The 8,824-nt window shown below is 36.7% G+C and overlaps 1 pseudogene; it reads right to left on the bottom strand.

Moving 5' to 3' along the window:
* Positions 1-549: 549 nt before the first annotated feature.
* On the bottom strand, positions 550-1,467 carry LOC121452975 (annotated as a pseudogene).
* Between the last annotated feature and the right edge of the window lie 7,357 nt (positions 1,468-8,824).

Genomic DNA, 8,824 nt, shown 5'->3' with positions numbered 1-8,824 from the left:
TTCTATGTATATTTATAAATACACTGTAAGCCACTTAGAACATTTCCCCCTACTCTGAATCTGTCTTTGCTTTATATCTCAATCTTTTCCTGATGACACGAGTCTTTAAACTGCTAAGTGGCATATCTGGGACTAAAGTGGTGGTTTTGGCAGCTGGCTCTGCACCAATCCTTGAGAATCTTGTCTTATGGTGGAGATAAGTTTACTGCCAGCACGAGGAGCCAACTTGGGAAGTTTCTGGATCATCCTCACCACTGAGTAGCATACCACCTGCTTCTTGTAAACTCCATTCAAGTGTTGCTAGCACTGGCCCAAAGCCATCTCTTAAAGGGCTATACCTGTGCCCATATCCAGAAAACAGTGTCAACTGGAGTAAAACCAGCTATGAAGAAACCATGCTATTTTTTTTTGAAAGTTTGATATCTTTATTCAGAAATGATTCAACTTCAGGAAGATGATCTCTTGAGAGGAAACCCCAAATCTTTTACTGAGCAATTCTGTATAGTCCAAGGTTTATAATCCCGATGAGATTCTTCCACCTGAAGTTTTTCATGCATTCAGGTATTTTGCATGATGCTTGATGTGGTCGGTGATGAAGGTTGCAATGAAGTAGTAGCTATGATCATAACCCTCCTGTAGCCTATAAACAACAGGGATTTTGTTTTCTGTGCAGGCAGCTATGAAGTTATCAGGGAGTAACTGCCCATTTGTATGAAACTCGTCATCTTTTCCTTGATCAATTAATATGTCAATCTGGGAACCTGATGAGGACTTCACGAGACAGGATGCATCGTACGCCTTCCATTTACTTTCATCTGGTCCCAATATCCACTAAAAACTTTTTTTGCCCCAAGGACAGAGCACTGGGTTGCAAATTTGAGCAAATGCTGACACAGATTTGTATTTTCCAGGATTTTTCAAAGCACAAATCAGAGCTCCGTGGCCTCCCATGGAGTGGCCAAAAATAGACATCCTCTGTGGGTCCACTGGGAAATTGGCATTTATGAGTTGTTGAAGCTCCTCGGTTACTTAAGAGTACATTCAGTAATTTCTTTTCCAGGGGTCTTCAGTGGCATTCACGTAGAAGCCCGCACCAGTGCCGAAGTCCCAGCTGTCATCTTCTCCTTTAATGTTGCAGCCACGGGGACTGGTATCTGGAGCAATGACGACAAGGCCGTGTTCTGAGGCAGCTTGTTGAAAGCCAGACTTGGTTATGAAATTTTGTTCTATGCAAGTTAAACCAGAGAGCCAGTAGAGTACCGGACACTTTGCACCCTCTGCCCGTGGAGGCAGGTAGACAGCAAGTCTCATTTTACATTGCAGCTCAACACTGTCATGTTCAAAGACCTTCGGGAGCACCCCGAAGCACCTGTTGCTGGAAATCTGCCTCAGTGCCATTCTCCTCCTGTTAAGTTGCTTCTTGTTCTTTCTGTCTGCACCAAAGGGCAGTGGATCTCAGGGAGAGACCACTCCAGGGGTGGGGGTGGGGAGACCGAGGGCCAGAAAAGAAGGGCGGAGCTTTTAACATGTCCTCCTAGAGACCCCGTTTGATGCTATTTTTGTGTGTCTAGAATCCTTTCTTAAGTTTTGCCAGGTTTTAGGTAGAAATTTTGTCCCCACATTGAAACGTAATATGTAATTGGACATTTCTCTGCTGCCTACCTATTTCCAAATACCCAGTAGCTGCTTTCCACTTTACCACACAATATTAGTATATTAGTTGTAAATGCTCTACCAATAGCTCAGGCTTATTACTAACTAGCCCTTATAACCCATTTCTATTATTGATGTGTTTCCCAAATGCTTATGTATGCCCTTTACTTCTATTCCATTTACATGCCTAACTGGTGACTCCTCTGACTGGCCTTCTTTCTTCCCAACATTCTCAATTTGCCTCTCCTGCCTAACTTTATTCTGCGTTGCTATTAGAGAGTCAGTATATTTATTAAACCAATCATAGCAACAGATCTTCACAATGTACAGAAGAGTTTTCCACAGCACTTATCCCAATATGTTCCTCCTCTTTCTCTTTAGAAAAGAGTACACTGTGTATATCAGTCAGCCATGTCATATTAATTTGCAGTAAGACTAGACACTCTCTCTTCTACTAATGCTGAACAAGGCAACCCACTATGAGAGAAATGTCTGAAAATCAAGTAACCAATTCAGAGAAAACTCCTATTCCCACTGTTAGGAATCCCTCAGGAAAACAAAGCTACACAATAGTAACATATGTACAGAGGATCTAGGTCAGTCCCATGCAAGCTCTCTGGTTGGAAAGTCAGTTGCTGTGAATCCCTTGGGTCCAAGTTAGTTGATTCTGTGGATTTTCTTGTGCTTTCTTCCTTGACCACTCTGGCTCCTCCAATCTTTTCTCTCATTCCTGCACAGGATTCCCAAAGCAAGGCAAGCCTAAAATTTGTTAGGTCTCTGCACCTGAGTCTATCAGTTGCTGGATGAAGTCTCATTGATGACAATTAGGCTAGGCAGCAGTGTATGAGTATAGCATAATATCATTAGGAATCATTGACTTTATCATCATTTCTATATTGTTAATATTATAACCAGTCATATTTGGCTCTATCCTAGTCCTCCAGACTGTCCATTCCTTTTAGTCCTGTTGCTCCAAGCAGTGTCAGTGGTAGGCTTCCTGTCATGGTAGGAGTTTCAAGTTGGACCAGGCACTAATTGGCTACTCCTATAATTTCTGTGTCACCTTTAGCTCATCTTGTAGGCACAACAAATTGTAGCACAAAGCTATTGTGATTGGGCTATGATAGCAATTCCTCCTTTGAAAATCTTGCTTGGTTACAGGAGATAACTGGTTCATATGCCCCATTCTAGGAGTTTTTGTTATGGTCACCCTCATAGATTCCTGGGAGTTTTTATATCACTCAGTTTCTAATTTATCCCAGAGATGCACCCTGATTCCAGTACCCTCTCCCTTTATCCTCAACCCACGTGATCCCAACTGTCTCCATCAGAAACCACTATTCAAGCACAATCCCCATTCACCTGTGATGTCTATTCTACTTTTTGGTGCTTGTTTTGTTTTGATTTTTGAGACAGAGATATTCTTTGTAACTGCCCAAGGTGTCCTAGAATTTGCTCTGTAGACCAGGCTGGCATCAAAGTCAAAGAGATCCACTTGCTTCTGCCTCCAGAGTACTGAGATTCAAGACATTCACCATCATCATCAGTGTAATATATTTTTTTTTAAAATGTAATTTGCTTCTATTCTGAAAAATTACAATTTTATTTGCAAACTCAATAAATATTTAAATCATAAAAGATTCTCAATTAAAGTTCAGAAAATGATGCTTTTAGAAGATCATAATTTATCAATATATCTACAAACTTAAAGTAATAATTTCCAAAGTTCTGATTAAAATCTTTCCACATAGTTTTTCATAAGTATATAAAATCTAATATTAATATTGAAAAGAGAAAGAAACAATAATAGTCAAAATAGTAATGAAAATCACACAGCTGGAACTTTTTAATTTATGTTATCAAGGTTTTAGCGATATTGAATTCATGATAATCTAATATTGAAGCAAGCTACATATGGAGAGTAATAGAATAGATGTGAGGGTTCAGGAATAACTATGATTTTGTAGTGAATTGATTTCAAAAATTATAGCAAATTTTGTTATGGGCAAGGAAATGTCCTTTCAAATGACACATAAAAATAATGAATTTCTAAATTGAGTTATTTGGGTAAAATAATCCAATAAGGGATTTTCAACCCAAATCTGAAAACAAAGCTTTAAATCACATTAATATTTCTATAATTATAAGTATTATTAGAAAAATGAATATTTAAGCATGCATTACATGATCTTTAGCTATACATACCCCAAAATTAAAATAAGAGATGATGACCAATAGACTGGGAGGAAAAAATAAAGTAAAATACCTGAGAGTGAATGTAATATTTTAAGAGCATAATTAATCTCTGTGAGCTTCTATGAGCTCAGGTTATTTTTTTTTTATGTGTGTTCCCTTGTAAGATCTTTGATCCCCTTGGCTCATGCATTCTTTCTTCTTCTGTTCATCAGGATTCCCTGAACAACAAATGTTTGGCTCTGGATATTCACATTTATTTCCATCAGATACCAGATGAAGGCTCGCTGGTGACAATTGGGGTACTCACCAATCTATGAGTATAGCAGAATATCATTAGGCATCATTATTTTGGTTTTCCCAACCTTCTTTACTTCTTTTCCAGGTGTATGGGCTTGACTTACAGTGAGGAAGGCTGCATGGGACTATCCTAAGCCCTCTACTAGGTGAGACAGTTGTGTAACTTGGTCTACTTGAGGAACTACTAGTAGAGAGAGTAGGGGCTGTCCTTAACACTTTGACTATTGAAAGCCTATTTCTTGTACTTGGTTTCCTTGTTCAGCCTTAATACAAAGGGAATAACATTGTACTACTACAACTTTCTAACACTTCTCCGCTACTTATAAAAATTATACTACACATAAATTCTATTGGCTCAGTTAAAATATAGACTGTTAGAACTAACCACCTCCATCTGATGGTATTTTGCTGCTTTTAGTCTTTTACTTTCTATACCCTTATACTATTCCTAGCCTCTGGCTGATGGATGAGTGCATAAAAACATATGTCACTCAGGCAGAATGTAATATAATCCACCCACAAAACATATGGAATCCTGTCATTTGCCGTATTCATGGACCTGGAAAGCATTATGCTAAGTGACCTAAGTCAGGCCTGGAGCACAGCATGTTCTCTGTCTTTTATGTAAGCTGAAAGAGGTGGGTGATCATAAAAGAAAAAATCCTATCTTACCAGGTACTGGAGAAACCATCCTTGTGTAAAGCAAGGGTATTCCTGAATACTGCATTTCTATGTATTTCTTTTATATGGTGTTATCAGACACTCATGTTCCACATATTTCCTTAGTTATAGGGAAATAGTCTTCTCATTGAATGGTCTCTCCTGAATTTTAATGTAAACCAGAAATATAGTTTTAGTATTTATTCCGGAGCTGCAGTTTTTAAGGGCTCTTGGTATTTCCTTGTACATAAGTTCTCAATGTAAGAAACTCTAATGATCTGCTAATGAGTCGTATTTTCTCTTTCTGCAGATACAAAGTCTTTATTTCATTTAGTGTACCCTTCATGTATATGTATTCCACAGAGGCAAGTTGGTACCCAGATCATATGGTCATATCAGAAAACTCAATGATTTTCATACTGGATATACTAGCTTCTTCTAGAGAGATGTCATGTTAGCTCCTGAACATCTTACAACACACAGAACAAGCTTCAAATGAATAACCATTGGATTAACACTTTTATAATGGCAGCAGTGAACAAAAGAAGAAGCTCTTTAGAAATTACTGATAGCTGGACTGGAGCAGTGAATCAGCATCTGGGACACTTGGAGAGGACCTGAGTTCAATTTCAAGCAATCATAATGAGAAGCTCACAGTTTTCTGTAACTCAGCTCCAGGAAGATTCCATGGTACTGTCCTATTCAGGTATCTGCACTCATGGGCATGCATGCCCAGGTGCATACACACACACACACACACACACACACACACACACACACACACACACATTAAAAATTAATTAAAATGAAAAACTGACAACTGGGTTATTTTGTTCTTGTCAAGACTATATTATATCCACAATGTGAGTGACCTGATTAGGAAATGATTTCTCTATTTTTTGCTAGCTCTTCAATAACAAAAATGATGTTTATGTATACATACATGTAATAATATTCAGTTATAATCTAAGCTGGTTTATCAATTTCTGCCTATTTTAATTTTTTCATATAATTATTTTTTCTGTGGGCATATACATTTGTGTGTGTGTGCATGTGGGGTTGTGTTTTGTAGTGTGCACATCCTATATGTAGAAGACAAATGATAACTTTAGAAAATTCTTTTTTCTACAATGTAAGCCCCTGGGGGTGAACCTGAGGCAAGCACCTTAACCGTTTGAGATATCTTTCAGGCCATGTTTTTGTATACATGTTATTCAAGATTGAATTTCTTTGGTTAGAACTGTTGCTTCATTCAGTACGTAAGCTAGTTCTTGTGGGAGTCCCCTCTGTGTGCTGTGATTACCATTAATGAATAAAAAAACTGCTTTGGACCTGTAGCAAGGCAGGTATACCTAAGGTAGACCTACCTTAGGTAAGGCAGGAAAAGCTAGGCTGAATGCTGAGAGAAAGAAGGATGGAGTAAGAGAGAAGCCATCAAGCCACCAGAGACTGACATTGGAAACATTTCCTGGTAAGGCCCAGCCACGTGGAGATATTCAGATTAATATAAATGGGTTAAATTAATATAAGAGTAAGCCAAGAAGAAGCTAGAGCTAACGGACCAAGCAGTGAGTTAATTAATACAGCTTTTGTGTGATTATTTCGGGTTTAAGATAGCCAGGTGGCCAGGAACTAACATGAGGCCTCTCCTTTTCTAACACTAGTTAGTTACCTTTCTGGTTCTTGTGTCTAAGTAGTTATTTAAAAATGGAAAAAAAGAAGTGACTTAAGGGCTAGCCGAGTAGTGGTGGCACATGCGTTTAATACCAGCATTGGGAGGTAGAGGCAGACAGATCTTCATGATTTCAAGACGAGCCAGGTCTACAGAATGAATGCCAGGACAGGCTCCAAAGCTACACAGAGAAACTCTGTCTCAAAAAAAAAAACAAAAAACAAAAAACAAAAAACAAAATAAACAAATAAACAAAAAGAGAGACAAGGAAGAAAAGGTTTACCTGCACTTAGACCGGAAATAGAGTTTGAATGAATACAAACTATCATGGCACAGAAGTAATAGTCACAAGGTTATGATGTGATCTCATGGTTGTATATCTAGTAAGAAAGCAGAAAACAAATAGACAGTGGGCAGACCGGTAAGCATCCAAAGGTCTCTTCTATGACCACTTTCCATCAGTTAGGCTCCATCTTCCATATTTTTTCAACTTTCCAGAGTACCATCATTATTTGTGAACCAAGTTATCAAGCACATGAATCTATGGAGTGTATTCACACTCAAATAACAATATTATTTATTGATAATGTTGTCAATACTTTCAAAATGTGCATTGAGAACCAAAATAAATATTTTCATATTTGCTATTTGGTTAAATTTATATCATTGTAGAATGTTATCTAACCTCAAGCATTTATACTTAAAATTATAAACCATTTGATTATAGTTTATTTTAAAATCTTTTTAATTGAAATCATTGAATTACATCATTTAATTTTCTCCCTTTTCACCCTCCATCTCTTTTTATCACCCCTACACTCTTGACAGCCTCATTTTCTTTATCATTGTTAGACACACACACATACACATATGAGTGTGTTTGCACCAAAGAACTTAATACAATCCTCTGAGCCCAATTTTGTTGTCCCCATGTATATGTTTTCCACATTGATCTCTCTGATTGGACAATAATCAAGATGGCTGATGCCTGGAAAATCCTAATTATCCTCCCCCCAGAATTCTATAATTGGCTGTAGTTCTTTCTCTAGAGGTGAAACCAGATGAAATTACATGTTCATTGATATTGCTATTGTTCCTGTCAGGTTTATGCAGTCATTTCTAGGACTGACTGTTTCACGGTATTATTCTGATTTATAGTTTTTCTCTTCTTTTTCAATGTTCGGTGAGCTATAGATTCCGAGACTGTGGTGTACATGTATCCATTGAGACTGAGCTAGCCACAATCTGTTGATATCTAGGTTTTTCTTTATGCCTTATATTGATATATATTATAGAACTGGAATAAGAACACACATAGAAAGATATATACTGACCTTCTAATAGGTCACATGGATACATTCCAAGATTTTCTTGGAACTATGTTGAAATAATTGTTTTATGAAAAATCTTATAAATCATTTTGAATCTATATTCCAGAAAATAAATCAAAAACATAATTATGTATTGACTTAGCATTTTTTGCTCTTTGCATACAGTGTTAGAATTGAGCCCAAAGACTTGTGCAAACAATATTCCAACTGACCTATATTACTTATCCTCAGTTATCATTTTAAAGGAGCTTAATACAAATGTGTATATGGTAAATAATGAACCTAAAATGTCTCCTCTGTGACTGGGCATGTGAATTAATTGGAAGAGTACATGCTTAGCCCATGGAAGACATTGGGTTCCATACTTTTATTGTATAAATTGTTTATGGCTTAATGGCTTACATTTGTAACCACTGCCCTGCAGACATGGAAAAGGTTTAAGACAGCTTGTGACACTCATGATCTGTCTCAAAAATACATATTCTGATGTAGTCATTTCCTCTCTTTCAGACTATATTCTTCTTGAGGACTCTGATAGCTTACATTCCACTTAATGTTAGTATGTCTTTAACTTTGATTTTGTCCTATTGTTATTTTTGTGTGAAGTCATTATTATAATTCACATGATATTATATTATTGGGTTATTTCAAATCTAATGAAATTTTCTCCGATGTTGAACTGTTCAATAAAATGAATATTGTAAATCGTAAGAAGATTGGTAGACAAATGTAAATATTAATGATATCATATAATATTTGATGGAAAAATCAAAATGGATGCATATTTTAATGATTTTTTTCAAATATAAAACAACTATGTTTTGTCATTTTAGCACTATTTGGATAGTTGTTTTTTAACAAAACACTATATAATGCCATTCTGAATTTCAGTGCAGAAAGGAAGCTGGAAGAGACCTCTAAATCTTAAACAAAGGGCAATGTATTCTATAACACTTATCTGATTATAAACTGATTATTTTACCAATATGCCAGGATACAGAGAGAGTAGAATATA

The sequence above is a fragment of the Microtus oregoni genome, unplaced genomic scaffold (assembly GCF_018167655.1).
Source record: "Microtus oregoni isolate MIOR12 unplaced genomic scaffold, Mior012 000010F_ref0000083, whole genome shotgun sequence".
Lineage (NCBI taxonomy): Eukaryota > Metazoa > Chordata > Mammalia > Rodentia > Cricetidae > Microtus > Microtus oregoni.
Note: the sequence above shows the minus strand (reverse complement) of the source record. Positions and strands in the feature narration are given on the sequence as shown.